A 17591-nucleotide genomic window follows, 5' to 3' on the forward strand; every position below is an offset into this window, starting at 1 on the left:
ATGTTATTATTGTGTACAGTTTCTACTAATATGCCTGGCTGGGAAGTCATAGTCACTATCTTGTGATCCTTTTTATTTCCCTTGGAATTTTTTTCTTTTTTAAATTGGTGTTACCTTTGTTCCCTTCCCTCTGACAATAGATGATATAGGTGCAGATGTTGGATAAAGAAACTGAAATGTATAATTGAGCAGTTTTGTACTTGATCTTAGGTGAACATCACCTGGTCCTGTTGGTTTGTTTCTATACGTACTATGAACTTGTTCCAAAACATCCTCTACTGACACAGTCTTGAGGAGCAGCAGAGGTAAGCTAGGTGGATTGGTTCAAGATATTCCGTTTCTAGCAATATTCACCTCCCAGGGAAGGTCCATATCTCCTCCAGATCCACACAGAACACACACGTTGCCTGTTACTGCCTATCACACCTAAGAGACACAATCTAGCCTATGTGCTGAAAATCAAGTTACCATAGTATATACCCCAGAAAACCACTATCCACACTACTTTTCTGAAACAGAGTAAAAAAATGCATTTTCCATTTTTATTTAAAATATTAAGAAAATACTGTACAACTACAGTGTAAAAAGCTTTGTCTACTGTAGATTTATAAAGGAAATCTACAAAGAGACTGAAAATAAGAGGTTTGAGCTTTTTTGTTCTCTTTATATGTATATATATATGCAACATTGTAATATGTATATACAGTCTATAATATTATATATGTTTATATATGTATATATTGGATAAAGAAACTGTGAAATGTATAATACATACATACACACGCGCGCGCACACACACACACCCATACATATATATGTGTGTGTGTGTATATATACATATACATATACATATACATACATATATATATATATATATATATATATATATATATATATTCTTTTCTGTGTATACAGAAAAGGCCTGAAAAGTGATATGGAGAAAAGGGTCTCATTCACTTCTTTCACATTAACAAACTGAGTTCAGGGAAGGCAGTGGGGCAAATGAGAAGTTTTTGGCTTTCCCTTAGTTCAAAAAAAAAAAATCAATTTCTGTTTCTGCACATCTCCTTTGCCAAAATTAAAAAAAAGTTCAAAAAAATTTTATGTGATTGTTTTTAGCACCTATGTACAAAAATGCTTGGAAAAAAGGGTATGTAAACATCTAATGACTTATCCTCCCTTGTTCTTTCTCTTTCAACCTTAATCAGCAAAGAGGTGTGAATGCAGGTAAGAAAATCATTAATGAATCTTTCCACAAAACAGACATGACATTACTGATATTTTTACGGTTTAAAAATAGCAGAGAATGAAATCCTTTATAAGGAAAAAGCTAAAGCTCTTTCACAGTGTCTTTATCATAAAGAAACAAAGGTTATGTGTTAAAGAAAAGAAAATTGGGTTATGTGCTCTTTAAGTATAAATATGTGACAGGTTCAAATAACCATTTGAAAGTTGTCTTCAAACATATTTCATGGTACAGTGCTATAACTTTCTTTTTGTAATTTAACAAAGCCTCTCAGTAAGAATTTGATGAAAGCCATATGCTATTAACTAATGTTAAAAATAACCACTATTTTCAGCAAGTTCTTTGCTACTTGCAGCTACAGATGGAACTTCCTGTTTCTTAGGGAACACAAGAAGTAGTGTCCATTATAAGAAACAGAATTGATTTAGAAATAATTTGAAATCCCCTTTAATCAGAACATTTATTTAGAGCTAGTGCCTCTGCTATGTAAGAGGAGTGGTATTATTTTCTCTTTGTTTTCCTGCTCAAGTTTCACACCTTTTTGCATTCAGAATTAGTTTTATGACCATGACTGAGAAAATACTCTGCAGATCTAAACCAACCCTTGGAGAAGTTCTTGCTGTCCTATTACTTTCAAAACATAGAAAGCTATGCAGAAATCCTGCTGTTTTTGAGGGAAATTCCTATAAATTTAAATGTAATAAGTAAATACGGTAGTAGGCACAATGTCTAATTGTAGAGACTATGTATTGCCACTTTTTTCTAGAAAGCAAAGTAAATAGAATTTCAGAATATTTCGAAAGCAGGAATCTCACATAGATGCAGAGTTACGAGTTTTTGCTAATGACTTTTGCAGTTGGTGCTATCTCTTGCCTGTAATGAAATCTTTTCAGTATTTTCTTCCTCAAAGTCAGGTCATCATATACAAAGGAAGCATTTCTAAGAAAATAAAAACTGCTAAAACTATGAAGATGCTCACAGACACACTGTCTTTTCTATTGCCACTTCCATTAAAGATTACAGTAGTAAATATTCGACACCAGTTTAAGATTGCCATAAATATAGCTATACTTTTAATCCACTAATCTGAATAGATATACCTCTTCATCTTTTTAACAGAGCTTTAATAAGACTTTGCACAAGTTAATGCTCTTCATTCATGGATCACATTAAAGAACAGAGATCACAAGGGTTAAATAGTTTTCATCGAGTATTCAGTTCTCTTATGTGTTTGTTAGCCCATAAATACACCCTTTAAAATAAAGTATGAATCAAAGGGGACTTTTCCCTTCCCTCTCACCTTCTCTCTTACCTCAGTATAGTTGCCCTTAATCTTTTCTTGGACTTCCTTGCCAAACCATAGATCCGTCTCTGACCACATCACTACTGAACAGAGCTCATCAACCAGGAGCATTTACAGTCAGTGTAAAAAACATCACAAATGCATTCTCAGGTTAATCCTAGAAGATACTGTCACCTATCTGAACTTCTCATTTCCGTTCTTCAAAGAACTCAAGATATGAGTCTGTAAGCTAGTCTGTGAAATCCTCCCTTTCATATACATGAAGTAATACAGTTCATTGCATCAAGGTCAACAAGTGTCATAGTGCCTCTCTCCTCATGCTGTTCTGTCACGGACATGTGCCTACACTGCAGTTGTACCTGTGCATCCCCATTGCCTCACAGGGGTCATTCTCAAGAGGTCTTTTTGCTACAACCTCTTCTTTGAAGACTTCTTGCTGGGATAAGAATATGTCATTCAGGTTTTAGATTTGATTTGTGAAGAATATAGGGAAAATCAGTATAGGGAAAAATCAGTACTCAGTTGTCATTCTTTCCTGAAGTTACTTCTGTTCTCTAAGTGGCTGATGGTACCAGCCTCATAGATAAGCAGCTCTCGGCAGATGCTGAGGCAGATATACTTTGACTATCCAACCCACCTTCCATGCCCAAGGTACAAGTGCAATGTTGCAGGCCATCCCAAGAAGTATGTCATCTCAAGGCCAAAAGAAAGAGGAATTGTGTATGAAATCCAGGGCCAGGAGCAACCCCAGGTATGAAACATTTCTGTTGCCTTCCCTTAGGTAACCAGAGCTTTAAAAGTATGCTCCACATCTTCCTTAAGGGCTCAACCCACTATTCTATTACCTTGTATAAGCAGACCATCCACAAACAGATTCACAAGTGCTCTTCTTATGTGATATAAACACTGCTCCTTTGAAATCCTTAGATCCCCAGCGTATTGCTGGATGAATAATGTTGTCAGGAAGGGGCTGGCAACCTGCCTTGAAGGATGGCAATTTCCTACTGAATTTCTAGACATATAAATGGACCACTCATTGCTGGTAGATGTCCCTCAGGTGAACAATACTTCCAAGTTAAGTGAAGACCTTGACCTCATGGAAGGTACCTGCTATGGCAATAGCATTGTGTTCTTGAGACAGAAATCAAAGAGACTGTGATTGTAAGACATCTTTCCAAAGTTTTGAAAATGAATTTTCCAAATTCACATTTGTCCATAAACAGAAAAGAGAATATACTTCTGCTGCTCAGGCAGGCTGCACACCCGTTAGCCTGCTGGCTTAGCTGGTGGAGTGGACCCTGGAAAAGTCTGTGTGTGTTGGCCAAGCTGCAGAGCAGTACTGTGGAGGGTGGCATGGTGATACAGGGATAGACGTAAGGGCATTGTGCTTCAGAATGTAACAGGAGATGTCAGGATGTTTGGGTGGGCTGTGTAAGTATCTGGGGGAGCACTCAAATAACAAGCAAAAGCTGTGGCCCTTCCCAGGTTTACTGGGTGGCATACTCTGTGACATTCCCTCCTGTGGTTAGATAGCACAGGCAGTTCGGGAATTTAGCTTTGAGGAAAAAGTTGAAGGCACTCTTGCAGGACAGTATGGATACAGCTAATGATACTTTGGCATTTATTTAGCATATCAGCTGGCTTCAGACAGCTCTATAGTTGTGCTTAGCTCAGACTGGTCATGACATCTGTTAATATTTCACAGTGTAATAATTCATAGCCTTAGGGTCCTATATGCCATAGTTTCCAAAAGAGCTTTACTCTGTTCATTCTGGATGAATTATCTCTTAGAGAAAGGAAAAAATGAGAAGCCTTAGTTCAAATTCATTTGCCTCCAAATTTCCTTTGAGTTTCCTAGTTGTTTCCTTTCCTCATATCCACTGATCTTCTTCCTCATATGTACAGTACATTTCTTTTTACATTTTTAAAGAGAATACCATGATGTCACAAACCTTGATTATATAATGCTAAAATATTTTTCCCCAGATATGAATCATAAAGAATTATAATTCCCAGTTAACCTTTTCATGCCACAAGTTTGCTAGCTTCCTCTTAATCTGTCATCAGAATAATTCTGTTCTGCTTGGTATAATGAAAATTATTAGTTCACTATCATTTAATCTGCCTGCCTATTCTCTGTCTGGATAAAGATTTAAATGTATAGATAAAGAAATACTTAGCGTAGCTAAAAAAAGAGTAGCAACATAACATTAATCCTTAAATCAGCTTTACATACTGCCTCAAAACAGCTGAATACTTTGCATCATTTAAATAGTAAACTGCAAAACCTTTCTAAAGTTCATTGCTGTGCTCCCAGAGGAGAAGACCTGCTAATTTTTACTCTGAGAGGTGGGCTAGCACAGACACGTATGATAGTCTGAAGTAAAAACATTCAGGGAAGCCAGTCCTTTAAAGTCTGACTAACCCACTTTCTAAGTTAGTGACACCAAAGCAGTTTATCTGTTTTCTTGGAAACATGCCTGTGCTTCTGTCCTCTTACTTCTTGAAATGTACTGCACACAGAGCAGCTGCCAAGCCAGATGAATTGTACACTAGGGGGAATTGCTGGAAATAAGCAGAATGCAGATCTAAAATAGGACTTTGGAATAATTGCAGGAGAGGAAAACAAGCATGATTTTCTCCACTGTGGTTTTCTCTTAACCACTTTCCAAAACCTTCACGTACTACGGAAAATATGCTGCAGAAGAGGTGTAGTGACTTGGACTGCATCCAGAGCTCATAGCGGTCAATGACTTTTGACTACCAAAGCACAGATCAGGCCCTCAGCTCTGGCATTCAAGGCCTCATATGTTACTGAGAGACTCAAAACAGCCCACGTATGCACAACATGAAGGCTGATGTTTAAGTGCAAAACTGAAATACAGAACTCTGCTCAGGAGCTGCTAGGCAGCAGGAGCGGGGGGCTGCCCGACTCCTCAGACATGTTTCTCCTCTTTCTTTCCTGGATGGTTGTGCAGCTCTACCACCTCAAGGCTGTGAAATTCAGCAGCTATTTCACAAGCTATTTCACAAGCCAATCATTGGGCACACAGGTGGAACAGACTGCCAAAAATATTTATGAAGTTGACTTTCTTTTAAGACAGCTAGAAGAGCAATTTCTCCTAAGGATGCAACTTAAGCACTCATCCTGGAAGCAGTGAAAGGATTATTTCATACTCCTCTCTACCCAGTAGGATTCAGTCCATTCAGTTCTGTTTCTTTTCTTTATTTCTCACCTTCGATAAGACAGGGTAGAAGGTTTCTCTATTTCTCCCCAAGCATCTTTCATGCTAAACGCAGACCATTTTATAGAGGCTACCACAGAATGATGAATACAGTCTTTTCCTCATGTGTTTTTATACCCCAAAAGAAGTATCCCATTTTGTCATGAATATTCTAGCAATTGTACAATAATAATAAGGGGGTTGGAGTTACATTTTAGAAGCAAATGGCAAGAATTACACTTGTCTGATTGTTGACCCTGTCTAGGTATGCTGGGTGAATGCTTGCCAAACCATATCCATTTAATTACACAGAGGGGGGAATGTCAGGCCCAGCCATGCATTATGCATGGAGCTTCTAAGACAACATTGAGGAAGAGCCAGACATCTATCAGCTCTTATGTGGAGAGCTGAGCATCACTGGGATGCACTGAAACAACTGAAGTGCTGTATCCAGCGTTATAGTTTGGAGTTGCAGAAAGATAGAGGCTCTCAACTCAGATTTTAGGTGTTTAACTATTAAATATAGCTAACTCTTTCATTCGATCTAGTTCTAAATGTGCTAAATGTGGTTATACCTTCACCAGAGTGTCAGCTGAGGAAGCAGAAAAAAGTCTAGTGGATTCTCAGCTACCACGTATATCTGCTGACTAGGATTATATGGTGATATAAAGTCAGTCTGAGAACTCTCCATGGATGGTTCCCAACCTTGCCAGATGACGTCAGGATCCCTGTCCCCTGGACAGCCTTCAGTCAGTGCTGGCACTGTAATATCACCCTGAAGAGAGCTGGCATCCGGGCTGATGCAGCCACTCCACAGGGTCACACTTGAGAGGCAGCACAGTATCAAGTGTTGCCCCCTAACTATGTTTTGGATAAAACCTGTACCTAAATGAGAGTGTGTATCCTTAGAAATCTGAATGTAAGTCAAAACCTGTCTCAGTCCCATCCTTGAAAGAAAAAGTAAATGTAATAAAATGTGGATATCGTCTTGCTGAATTTGGCTTTCAGTACTTTAAGACAGGCTGGGCCAGCAGGAGATTTCTGGAAATAAGAATAGGCAGAAAAAAAAAAATCTCCAGGTCCCCAGTGGTGTTACTTTATTTTTAGAGTTAACACAACTACTACAAGAAATGGTTAGATCTATTGGTTTGTTGAAACACGAGACTATTTATATCACAAGAGAAGCTAGGCCTTATGGGAGGTTGGACTAGATGCTCTCCAGAGGTCCCTTCCAACCTTACTGATTCTATGATTCTATGAGTCTCAGATTACAGATTTTGCTCCAAACTTTCTCAAGGATTCTACTTGTTCAAACCTATATATTTTATCTGGGTTTGGTTTTGACACTACAGTGCTTTCTCAAACAAAAACACTCACTACAGTAAAAAATAATGGTGTGATTTAGCACCCAATAACAATCTATTCTCAGGTGACATTATTGTCTTATCACCGCTGTTTCTTCTTGTCTTGAATGTTCATCGTACAAATTCCTCCAGCTTTATTCATTCTTTCTTTGTCTTTCTCCTTTTAATAATAGAGAACAAAGCTTACTAAATCTTTAAGATTAGGACATATCATTTGTGTATATGTATTACCCTATTTCTTGCATATGCTAATAGGACTGCAATGCATAGTATAATATTTCCTCTCTTTCATTTCGTTAATGCACAGTCTAACTTCTTAATTACTCTTTTGGTCTCTGGTGCATAATGAGCAGATACACTAGTGTGTTGTTTGCAAAAAAAAAACGCTCCATGTACATCATTTGTGTTATACCAACATCTATAATGAGCAATATGCTTATTTTCAAGGAAAGTGACTTTTATTTTAAGGCATGGAAAAGCAGCAAAGGACAAAAAAATGTATTAGAAATAGATTATATTTCTCTGCTGTATAAGATTTTCCATTTCAAAATCCTTTCCAAAATCTTACTTAGAGAAATTTGTATTTCACAAGTCTTTTGACAGAAAACAGCATCATAGGTGTAAACCCTCAACTTTTTTCTGAGGTGTTGTTATTAGGAGAACAGTATATATTTGTGATTGCATAAGAATGTGCTCCTATGTACACACATGTGCAGTCACACATGTACATGTCAATAGTTATAGAGTGCCATCTACTGTCATATGAGTCTAAGTAGTATTGTTTTTGTTAAGTTTTTAGGCTCAATAAAGTTTTGTGCTCTTGGAAGGTTTTGAGTAAGTTTTCACTAACAGCATATTTTTAAACTATACTGCATTTTGCTTTAATTCTTTTAATTGCCTAACATTCTTGCCATTCCTGGGTAATGTCTTTGGGCAATCTCTTCCCTTTTTTTGGTCCTAAATGAAAAAGTAATTTTGCGACAGGCTTTTGTAAAATATTGTCGAGCTTCTCAAAATGGCAGCCTATTTAGAGCAAAAAGGTTATTTTCTTATTGGGCTAGAAAAGAATTACAGAGACTCCAGGTACAATGCAAGTGACAACAGAGGTGTTCACAAGCAGCACTCAAACTCACTTTCAGGAACAGAAACCCAGATTTGCTCTTCAGGAGATAAGTCTGCCTTAAGAATGGAACCTTTGCATTTATGGCATTTTGTGAAAATGTAGACTCCTATATGTTTTGTGTCAGTTTTCAGGTGGACTTTGAACTCTTTTTTTTTTTTTTTCCCTAAAAAAAAAGCCAAGAACATTTTAACATTGAAGTACATTGTAGAATAATTTTAGTTTCCTATTTGGGTTACTTGGGAATGATCACATACCTGAAAGTTATCTGACTTTAAGAGCTGAAGAAATTCATTAGGAGATACTTATATCAGTTTCTAAGAAAGCAAGTATGTAGTATTCTGGGCAAGCTGACTACTTAATCCTGTCAGAAAAGTAGCCAGTGAACCAAATGCATTTTCCTCTATCTGACAAGATTGTACAGTTAAGCTTCCTATCCTGCCGTGGCAGGAGTTTGAAAAGTGATGCCACCTCTTTTTCCTGAATCATTCTCCTTTTTATCTTTGCACTTTTCAGTCAAAGTTATATAGTATTCATATTGTTGTGCATAACATTTTTATGCAAAATATTTAACTTTCTGTTTTTTCTCTTTATGTATTTGACTATGTACTCTTATATACCATCCCGATTATGTAAAATATTTAGTCTGTGAAGGATATCCATTTCATTGAAAGTTATCCTCATTTTTTTTTTTACTTTCTTCTGCAAGACTATGTTTTAAAATCTTATTTTTAGAAAGTGTGTTTTAAAATGAAGCATTTTAACATGTTCTTCATGTTGGGCAGGAAAAAATATGGAAATTCATGGATATTTTTCCTTTCACTGCAGAATTTCCAAAATAGCGTTGCTGAGCAACCACTTCACATGAAGTTGAAATATAAATTCAATGTATATCCTCTGACAGAGAGGACCCATTCTCACTCTTAATCTTTTAAAAATATAGGTATGTCCTGGCAAGGTATATAGGAGCAATGGAAAAGAGGTAGATCCTGGTATTACAAACAGTTCTTCTTATTTTTAATTTAAAAATTTGTATGAGTAAGGGCCAAATTCAACTCCCACAAAAATCAAGTGGAATAACTTTCTTTTCAGAATTGCACCTTAACTGTGGGCCTGTAAATTTAGAAACAGTATATGCCCAAGTCTTTTCAAGCTGTTTAAAATGTAACTTGGATTATTATAAGTGTAAGTATTTCTGACTTTGAAAAGTTGCTGCTGTAAATAAAAAAGTTGAGGACATTAGATCCTCAACTGGAATGCCAGAAATTAATGGAATTTGAAACCTTGAAATACTTTTTAGGCTCCAAGTATTTTTACAAATATTCTTTCTGTGAATATATACTGTTTATATGTAATTTCTAAGTGCTGTTTTTCCTGATTCCTTTTTCTTCAAAAAATTTTCAATATGCATTCTCTTTTTATGTGCAGAATTTACTGTGATTCTTTTTACCATATATGTGTTCAGTTAGTAATTGCCTTTACCAACTAACTAATTTTAATGAATTTCAGTGTTTCTTGTAATTGGAATATAATCACATTATGCGATCTTTGAGATCTATGAAGTGCCAGAGAGATGTCAAAGTGAAATTAATGTCTGTGCAAGACAGTAGAGATTATTCTGTAATTTTCTCACCATTTCAAGTGTCAAGGTCACATCTGATTATATCAATAGTACAATGAAAGATAAAGAAACCCTGGAGTACTCTTTATTCAGCTTCTTGGGACCATGCCTTTCACTACATCACATCAATCAGAAAAAAAGTGACAATATTTTTTCTCCAGTGTGAAAATATTTCTTTCTTCTATAGAGCCTTATTATTTGTATTCAAACACTCACCGTATCTGCTAGCATCATCAAAACTTGAAGAAAAGAGATCATCATCATGCCTCCTGGAATTAAAAGATTTCTATGGAGAGATCTTGCAATGGTATATCTCTAGGTTTTTGGAAGGCCCTTGGAGAAAAATTCTGTTCCTTAGACTCTTACCACTCTTCTTTCATTGCCTCTAAAGCCAGCACTGATCAATAAATTATCATTGGTCTTAAAGAATAATTAAGTTTAATCGTATTCTCAGGCACAATATTTAAAATGAAAGCATTATATTACATAACACCTGCAACAATAATTATTTTAATGCATTTTGTACTCTTTTTATCTTTTTTTTTTAATGCAGTTGACATATGTTTCGGTGATTTTTTCAAGCTTTTTATTAAAACATCGGTTGGGAAATAAGAAGAGTTATTTTGTTATTGCTGTTGTTTTAACAAAAGACAAGAAATACTTTCAGTTACTGGAAGTGGACAAAATCTAAGAAATCTGCTAGATATGAGACAAATCACAAAACTATGAGAATTGCCAATCCTCATATAGTTTCAAGAAGATATAACGTATTTCATTTTGATAATAACTAGCTGAATTTAATACCTAGCACTAAATTTCACTTTTAGTTAATAGTAAAACTCTTTAATGTTTGGAAGCGGCCATTTTAAACAGTTTGAATCTGGTCACATACAGAAGAAAGTTTCTAAAAGAAATAACTTGCATTCAGCTATTCCAGGGAGAGAAAACAGAACTGGAATTACATAATGAAATGAGAAAGCCACTAAAAGGAAAAAAAAAATCTATTTTAAGAAACTTAATTTATTTCTAAAGCTAATACATACGGAAGAAAAAGATACAGGAATGCAGTTCTTTTATTAGCTTTGAAGGTTTAAAAACAAAGTTTTAGGGTCATACAGCATATTTTACTGTAGTCACTTTAAACTCAGGCATTTGGTCTCCTGGTCACCTATTTCAATAGAAAGAGATAAAAAATACCAGAAATTGCCTGAGCATTGCAATTCTCTCAGACTCCTATGTCCTATGGGATGGTGAGAAGAGTTGCTGTCCAAAGCTGCCTGTCTTTCTCCTCTGACTACGGGTTGTCCTGAACCATCAGCTTATACATGATTTCTAACACTTAGCTAAAATGAGGCAAGATAAATTCCATCTTGTGTTGAATACTTTCCCATGAAGACAGAAACATAACATAATGCAAATATAATGCAAATAGCTGCACTTCTTATACCAGGGATGCACCAGAGAATCTTTGGTCTTCAGCCAAGTCCCTAGTATGCAAGGTACAGTGCAAACACAGAGCAAGAAAACACACCATGCCTTGAGATCTTATTCTTTTCCTACCATCAAAGATACTTTCTTACCAGAGCAAGAGTGAGGTTCCCACACCGATTTGCTACAGAATGGTAATATCTCAGTCATTTTTTCAGTAAAATGAGCTTTCTAATACAAATAGAGAATATTTTAGAAACGAAAAATGTTAATATATTATATTGATATCGTGTCTCATGCCTGAGTGCATCATTCTGCAAACTATCCCGCAATAAAAAGTCAAACTTCTCTCAGAAGCTCAGAATACTTAAAGGGGAGAATATTTCAAGAATAGTAGTCATAACCATCTGGACTCTTATGTTTACTGAGTGGAAAGATATAAGTTTCTGTGAAGCTATAGGTAAGCTACATTGTTCCACTTTCCCATTAGAATAAGTGACAAAACCTTTTCTAATAGGTGTAGTTAAAGACTTAAGGATAAAATCAGATAAACTCCTATGAAATTCAGGTCCCAGTGGTACTCCTCTTCCAGTATGATTTATCTTCTTTCTTCTTCAAATTATATTCATGCAATTACTGAGCTGAGTATCACAGAAGATACAGAAATTCATGAAACTGGACAAAGTGTTGAGTTATTTTTCTTGGAAGACATCACATAAAATCATTTGTCTCTTCATAACTTCTCCTCTTCCTCTCTGTGTAACACACAAAAATATAAGTATGTAAAATCCTATGTAATCTGCCATCCAAACTGGTGGTAAAGTTGTATACAATTCTTATGTACACAGAGAATTCCAGACTCTGATTGACATAAACTTATTACAAATTCTTACATATTAAGGACTGCATATTAACTACATTGTATTAACTAGTCTTTAAAAGTGTCAGTGACATCTACAGGAATTAAATACACATTAAAGCTGAAACACTAAAATAAGCAGCAGATCATACAGAAAGGGTAATTGATTCTGTTCCAAAATTGATTTGCTTCTAGTTTACTTTTTAACAAGTTTAAGATATTGCCAAATTTTCAAACAGCTCCAAAGAAGAAAATCCCAATTTTGGGATGGTCATTATTAATTAATATATTTATTTGAAGTTAATGCTGCAAGTTACTTGTGTCTGTGAGGCACATACTGTTAAATGCAGTAGCTGAAGCATAGCTGGACATACAGTAACATCTAAAATGACACTTCAAGGAGTAATATGCCAATAACTGTAATGAATTAAGAAGTGTATTGAATTTGAAAGCAACGAGTCTGGTGCAGCTTTTTAGCTGATATATCAGCGGCAAAACTGTGAAATTCATGAAGTTCTAGGAAATGCCACTGGACACCTCCAGAGATACATGAGCCTCCTGAAAGGGTTTAGCTCAATTATGGTGGAAAATTAAAAGCTGATGATTCATTTTATTATTACAGAAGAAATAACAGATTACTTGGAATTTATAAATTGTACTTTTTGTCATAGAATGCATAATGAATCACAATTTTGGTTCATCATTTGCTTATTATTAATTTAACAGGCACAGAGATGACATACTATTTTTTCTCCAATTCTATTTTTTACTCATAGACGTCTTCTTTTTGGGCTCAGCATGGTTACCAAGAGGAATGTAGGGCTGAGGTAACAAAGGAGCAAAGAAAGTGAATCCTTTTGAATTTTCTTTTTCCTGATTTGTGTAGCAGTCTGCTCAGCAGAGAAAATGTCTCTATTACGCACCACAGAACATACACCTCATTACGGAAGAGTGCTGCATGCTGCTCTAATGAGGCCAAAGACTTCAGCACAGTGGTTGTGAAGGACTCGTCTGAGATGCAGCTGCTTGCCTGGTTGAAGAAACATGCACAGAAGATAAACATTTTATCCTTTCTCCAGCTTATATGCAAACATTCGTAATGGCAATGAAATTAATGACATCCATTAACATTTACATAGATAGCTTTTATTTACGTGTATTTTGAAATATAAAACATCAGCCCTCTTTCCATCCAACAACAGCCCTCATTCCAGGACCTATTTTAAACATTCCACTTTCTCTAGAAAAGCAGTAGAAAAGTCATTAAACATGGAGAGGAAGTTTGCTAAATGAAATGTCTTTCTGAAGACATCAGTGTTGTATGTTAATATATATTAATGCTCACACTTGAAATCTGTTCCCTTGATTTCAAAAGAAGCCATCTATTATTTATGCTGCATTTCTTAAATTGAAAGCCGTGCAAGTCTCAGGAGCTTTAGAGAAATTGTGTGCAGCACTGATTTAGTAGGTCTGTGTTTAGTGCATGTTCGGATACAACAGAGGAATTTCTGCACAGCTATAACACCACTAAAGCTTTTGTTTGACCTTGAAAGCTAATTTTCTGACCATCCACAGTGCCTCACTCTAGGAATGCCCACCAGGACTTCTGGAGTATAATTCAGCTGGAGGAAACAGGCAGGGAGAAACTTCCCTTAAGGTGCCTATCAGAGCATTTCTAGGCGATGTGGTTCACACTGACATGGACGTGTCAAAACTACCCACTAACACGTATCCCACCAGAGAAAGAGAAAAGGGGGGAGCCCAGCATCCCCTTGCAGGGACCTGCATGATGAATACCAGTGACCATTTGACAAATCCATATACTTTCAGCCTCTTCTCATGACAGTCAAATCTCCAGCCTGATGTGACAGTCCAATGTTGTAAGGACATACCATTATACCAGGCAGCCCAGATCAAATATCCGTTAGGAGTAAGTAAGGGCTTTCTCTGCAGAGATAGAACATCATCCACTGTGACAGAGGTCACTATAAATGCAGTCTTTGCAAGCACTGCAAACATAAGCCATCCATGCATCCAGCATCCATGCCTCTTCCAGCCGCTCATCCATCCCTAGAGCTGAAAAACAGCTGTTTTTCCTCAGCCTGGAATCAGGTTGCAAGTCTGTCTAGGTCCGTTAACAACTATCGCACCACATAAGGAAAAGGGATACTGCCATTTCTGGCAACGTCTTTCTGGAGCAGATCCCTAAATCCTCCCAAATTCATCTACTATTGTTGTTGATACATCTTGAGGTCACATCTTTGTCCTGGAGATATGCTCTGCATAGCATATGCCAGTGCCACTCCTCACAACAAAAAGCCCTGTTCGCTACTTGTACCTCCTAGGACATCTGCTTTCCTTTTCTGGTGTCTTCCAGCCACATTTATCATAGTTTGTCACACATGCTAGTACACTGAGATCATTGTAGAGACTGATGGTGGGACATTTTAAAATAAGATGGCATTTCATGAAAGAAATAAGTTAGAATCTGGGTGAACTCTAAGACTGTCTTGCCAGACATGCTCTGAGGTCCTGTGGGATATGTTGACATAGCAAATCTTATGCAGTGTGGATGTGCCTGAGCTACCTCCAGAATGTCATAGGAATTTGGTGCATTGACTGTTTTATGAGTCTAAGGTGCTCTTGCTGGCATAGTCTTTGGAGTAATCAAACAAAGCAGTGTAGACAGAGCCAGTGAAAATAATCAGAATTGCCAAGTTAATACTCTGGCTTTCCAAAAGGAAAGTGTTCCTGGGGTAACTGTGTAAAGGAGGGGTATAGATGTGGGGGAAAGAGATAATCAGTTCCAAATTACCTCCAGATTTAACAGACCTTGTTCAGGGTGTGCTACAAAATCTTCAGTCATACAGTGCAGATGTTCCAGTTGCATTATTAGATACTGACGCTGCAAACCAGCAATGAAGAGGCAGTACTAGCACCTGTCTCTCACCTACCTTTCTGAAGGGCTGAAGCCCAACTCCCACAAAAGATACAATAATATTTGGTTTTAAATATTTTGCAGAGGTTTTATAGCAAAATGAGTACTATATTAATGAATGATAACGTTTAACATTTTAAAGTATATATTGTTCTTTTCCTGCATAGCCACATAACAGAAGATCAGAATCCTATTTTTTTCATTCCAAATGTATTATCTCTATGTTGCAGTTAAGGCTCATGAAGTTTAGTCCTTATTTTCAAGCTATTTATATTTCTGAAGGCAAAAATGAGGAAAATTGCAGGTCTAGTGGAAGTGGAAAGCCAGTATCGCCTTGCGCTAGTGCTCTTACCGAGTTGAGTGTTCAGGTGCCTGGATAAAGGAGCATCCTGTGGCAATTTCTCAGTGCTGGCTGCCCCAAGCCCCCTCTGCTCCAAGGCATGCTGCCTCCCATCCCTGCTAACCCTGAGGCCTCCCATCTTTCTCTAGCCACCTCTGAGATCCCCTTCCTCTCCTTTTTTATCTAGGAGTTGCTCCTTCCACAGCCCTTTCAGCGCATCTGTGAGCCCTTTTCCTCCTGCTGCTCCAACCCAAACCCTCTTCATGGCCCTTCCTGGCCTCTTCCCTACCTTCTCCCAGATCCCTTCCCCACTCAGAGGCCCAACTTCTTGCCCCCCCCCTCCAGGCTTTCCAACCACTACTTCCCACTATGGAGCTCCTCTGCAGCCGAGCAGCTTTTTGCATGCAGGGTGCTCTGCCCCCTCTCCTCCTGCTGCTCTGCAGGGACGGCCGCTGCCACTGCTGGGCCTCCATGACTGCAGGCACCTGCAGGCTCATGCTCTTCTCTGCTTACACCTTCCTAGCAGCGGCTGCAGCTCTGATTTTGGCAGGGGTTTCAAAATCCTGCAAAGAGACTGCATTTATAAAATGTTATCCTAGAGGAGTTTCAGAGGAAGTGCTGGGGAAAAAGGGGGGAGAAAAAAGCCCTCTTTGCATGAGCCCTCTCTATTTTACCAGCCATGGAGATTTTCTGGGAGTGTCTTTGAAGGTTTATTTAGCCTTCTCTCTTAAAAGGGTTGGCAACCATTAGCAGAGTTTGGCTTCGCCTCAAAATCTTAATATAACATTAAAGAGAATTACATAATCTAAAGACAGCAAAGGCCAAGTAGGTCATCCAGTCAAACCTCTTGGCAGTGCAATCTTGCTCTATTTAGCATATTTTGTGGTGCCTTTGTCCAGTCTCATTCTGACTTTTAAGGGATGTGGCTTCCTGTTTTCTTCAGGAGGCTTTCTGACAGCTTACATGATTTTAACCCTTAGAACTTCGTAATATAAGTTTTATATCTGGGATTTTCATTCAAAATACAGCAAATTCCACTTCATATCATACTAATTTCGTTTATGTTCAGCAGCTGAAACATACTGTTGTATCTCAGAAGCAACATAAACATAAATGAAAAAGAGAGATGAGCTACTCATTTTTGCCTCTTTATTCCTTATGCACAGGGAAAAAGATCTCTAACTAAACAAGACATCTTTCTTTCTATAATAGTCAGTATACCTCATCTGCTTTTGACCCTCATATCTGTTATTCTGGCTGAGCATGTATCTTTCTTTTCTTCTCTCATTTCTCAGTTTAGTTTTGACCTTTGCAGTCATTTCTCAATGCCTTTTCTCAGATGTTTGTGGGGATTTTATGAAATAATTAAGAGTGTTCTGCAAAGCTGTAGCATGCTTTAAGGTCACCATAAGTCTTATTTACTGATTTTCTGTAGTGTCTGAAGGAACTGCTTTCATCAAAACCAGCAAAGATTTTGATACAGATTTACCTGGGGTTCAGAGGTCAACCTTTTTTCCTGTTTTTCAATTCACTTTTCACTTCCAATGCACTTTTGAAATCACCACTCTTAATGACAGTGATTTGATAGCAAGTCTTAGAGCAGCAAATAAGACATTTTAGCTTGACTTTGTCATTAACACTTGTGTAAAGAAGGATGTTGTTCTAGCAGGCTACAAATTCACATGCTTAGTTGTGCATGTATGTAAGAAGCACACTGGCTTGAGCAGAACAACATGGAAGCACAAATTCTTCAGGGGTATTTGCAGGATGAAGAGTTTCATTGGCCTTGGGACATAATGGACACGGCTGAGGCTTGTGTTTGCACTGAATAAGAAACCTTTAAATCTGGGATTTGAATTTTGTCCATGAACTGTAATGAGGATATTCCACCCATTAAATTTCTCTGTGCAATGAAGAAAGGTAAGAACTGTCCTAATATTGGCATTGAGCTAAAGAGATAGCGTAAGCCTTTATACTAGCAAGTGCTTAGGGTGCCATTTGAGTTGTCAAGTCTTATAATATGAATAGCATCCACACCACACCTGCCATATGTGTTGTTGAAAAATACTTCTGAGTCTTTGCCAACATATTTTTAGACAGAGCCAAATATTTCTTGTTATGATGGTGAATGACAAGCTTTACAATTTC

The sequence above is a fragment of the Rhea pennata genome, chromosome 1 (genome assembly GCF_028389875.1).
Source record: "Rhea pennata isolate bPtePen1 chromosome 1, bPtePen1.pri, whole genome shotgun sequence".
Taxonomy (NCBI): Eukaryota; Metazoa; Chordata; class Aves; order Rheiformes; family Rheidae; genus Rhea; species Rhea pennata.